This window comes from Peromyscus maniculatus, chromosome 4 (assembly GCF_049852395.1).
Source record: "Peromyscus maniculatus bairdii isolate BWxNUB_F1_BW_parent chromosome 4, HU_Pman_BW_mat_3.1, whole genome shotgun sequence".
NCBI classification, from domain to species: domain Eukaryota; kingdom Metazoa; phylum Chordata; class Mammalia; order Rodentia; family Cricetidae; genus Peromyscus; species Peromyscus maniculatus.
This window is the reverse complement of record NC_134855.1, coordinates 26,907,264-26,910,417: the sequence shown is the minus strand read 5'-3', so window position 1 is coordinate 26,910,417 and position 3,154 is coordinate 26,907,264.

Genomic DNA, 3,154 nt, shown 5'->3' with positions numbered 1-3,154 from the left:
TACAATAATCTCATACACACAATGATCATGATGTATGTGTATAGACAGAGGTATAGACATTGAGGTGTCATGATATATTGTGTACCCCAATAAAGCTTGCCTAAGGATCAGAGGACAAAGCCAGACACTATATTAAGCATAGAGGTCAGTACCACCAACTGAGGACCCAGTACTCAGATGCCTGAGCCTATGAGGGTACATCTCACTTGAAACATCAGAGAGGGTAATGGAGAAATACTCTGCATTTCATTATACAATGACTTTAACAGGGAGAATATTCTAAAACCATGTTTAAAAGGATGCTGGTGAGGACCCATCACAATCATAGGTTCCAGAAGGATCCAGTGTGCCTGTAAATTCTCCTCAGATAAGGAACGAGGTTTGAGGGCATGAGAAAGGAAAACAACTATTTTCCAGGTTAAGTACCTCTTTGGCCATATGTATCCCTACTGTTGTTGACAACATAAGTCAGCAAAATCCCTCAAGAGTGTCAAAATGTGGTTCGGGGATTTCTTCCTGAAGATTAACAGGTGTGTTTGGTCTAGAAAGATTACAGTGACTTATTTTTGGCCCAAAATGCTCCTGGTGGTTGGTGTTGATGATTGCCCTTGAGTTCCCATTTTCTGAATCCTAGCAAGAGGCGCCATAGGCAGAGACTAAGGCTAGGCTCTGTTGACAGCCAACAAAAGTGGGCATTATTCTTTGCATGGTTGCCGTGCTGAGAATCAAAATTCATTTCAAGCCAGTTGTTTATCCTGGCTGGATAATAACACCTGGACATCCCGAACCTGGAATGTTTAAGAGAAAAAAAAGAGGAAAGTGGGGAACATGCTGTAGGCAATTCAGGTTTCATTGAATGATATGCATGAATCACTTGTAAATTTGTATTTTTTAAAATTCAAAATATAGAGGGCATATCATAATAAGATTGCAGTCTTATTCCTTTTAAGTACTATAAGTATATCTCCACTTAAAATAATAATAATAATCTGTTTCCAACAGCCCCTTTTCATATATTAACCTCTATCAATGTTACCTTTGAACAGTTCTACAACCTCCTAGGGTGCAAATGTCTCTGTTTAACTAACACTCTTTATTTTATTACATTCAAAATGTACTTGTGAAAATGGAAGTGCTTTGTATTGCTGTTATAGCTCCAACAATGTGATTATTTAGCACTTCTCAGAAACTGATTTCCTTGTTAGTATTTGTACAGCCCATGTACCCGCTACGAGCTGCCAAAGGTGCAAACGGCGTTGGAAAGCTGGAATTATTTAGCATGTTTTAGAGCAAGAATGACAAGAAAGAACAGCAAGAGGGAACACAAAGGAAGGTTTCTAAGAAGTGAAAATTTTAGGTTCCTGTTGACAAAATCCTCTAAACATATGTGGAACGTAATCAAAATAACCCCTCACTGTAGCTGAGAACCAGATTCTGGTGGTCTGAAATGTGCAAAAGGCAGCCCCCCACGAGGAAGACAGTAAGGGGTTTGTGCTTCATATTCAGGTGTGCAATGCACAGAGGCTAAGTACAAGAGGTCTACCCTTATAGATGAGCACACACTTCCTAGACACATAAAAAGGCTTGCCTCCAAGCTTGTGCGCTGATTTTCAATTTACAAATTTTTGAAGGAAGATGTTGACTTCCTGATTGAGTCACTTCTGGCTTAGCCCTTCCTGGAAAGTGGGGCTGGAGGTAACTTGAATATGGCAATGACGAACAACTAAGAGACAATCAATGAGATTATGGGGCTGCAAGGGTTAACACTCCCAACTGTCTCTGTGTTTGGAAGGCAAGACAAAGCTGAAAAGTCCCTCTGTGGCATACACTTTGCACCCACTCACCATATTTACTTTTCTGCCTTGTGAATGACAGGTGTGGTCTTACAGGCTGCTGGTTCTTGACCTATCAGTGTGAGAACAGAGAAGTATTTCAGTGGTTCAGAGACGGGCCAGTATATATCAGAGCTATGATCTCTGAATTACAGTTCTGAGATTTCTTTATCACTGAGGCTGTCATTGACATACTAACAGTCAGGTCATAGTTAAGTATGATGCATGAATTCAAAAGAATATTATGCAGCCTTTACTAATGATAAACAGGAAGGATGAAAGAAACTTACAAACTGTTTACAGTGTAATGAAAGTTAGATTGAAGATTAACATGTGCACCATGGCGATGACTTTACAAGATAAAGTAGATATAGGAACTGAAAGCCAAAATGTAAAATTAAAACATACTAAGGGCTCAGGTTTGAACTTAATAGTAGCATGCTTGCCTATCATATATGCCCTAGGTTCTAGCCCCCTCACCAAACTCCAGACAATCAATCAAACAAGCAAACAAAATAGGGAAAATTGGCTTATTTGGAGATGATTTGTCAAATTATTATTATTATTATTATTATTATTAGTAGTAGTAGTAGTAGTGGTGGTGGTGGTAATCACAGTATTTTATTTTATTTTGTGTATATCTGTGGACCATGTGTGTATAGAGTCTAGAGGCCAGAAGAGGGCATTGGATTCTCTGGAACTGGAGTTACAGTCAGTTGTGGGCCACCATGTGGGAGCTGGGAATTGAACCTAGGTCCTCTGGAGGTGTTCTCAACCACTAGGACATTTCTCTAGTTTCTACTTTGTTGCCTTAGTTTTCATTATGTGTATATAAACACATAAAACATAAAAACAAAAAGAAGCCCAGCTGATGGCTAGCATAATTTGGGAAACAAGGAAGATTCACCTTTTCATATGTGTATCTTTGGGAACAGCATGAAAGTTTAAAGGCTTGAATTGGGCCAAATTAATAAAGTTAATAAAGTGCATATGTGTTGTATATGAGGATAGCTATAACAATCATCCATAAAACATGGAATTAGATTAATTAATACTTTATTTCTAGAATTATCAATAATTACTTGAAAGAAAGTTAGTTGCGTGGCTTTTGCTGTGGGCCTTGTCTAACAAAGGGAGGGGTAGAGAAAAATAGCAATAAGTTTATTAGACACTTGTCAAATGAAATAATTGACTATATTTTTGTCACCGTTGGCAATGCATTTTTTCCAAATAAAAGGTAGGAACTTAGAAGAGGTGAGTCTTTTTATTGCACTTTACTTACCTATTTTGTGTGTGTTCATATGCCCACTACAGCAAGTGAG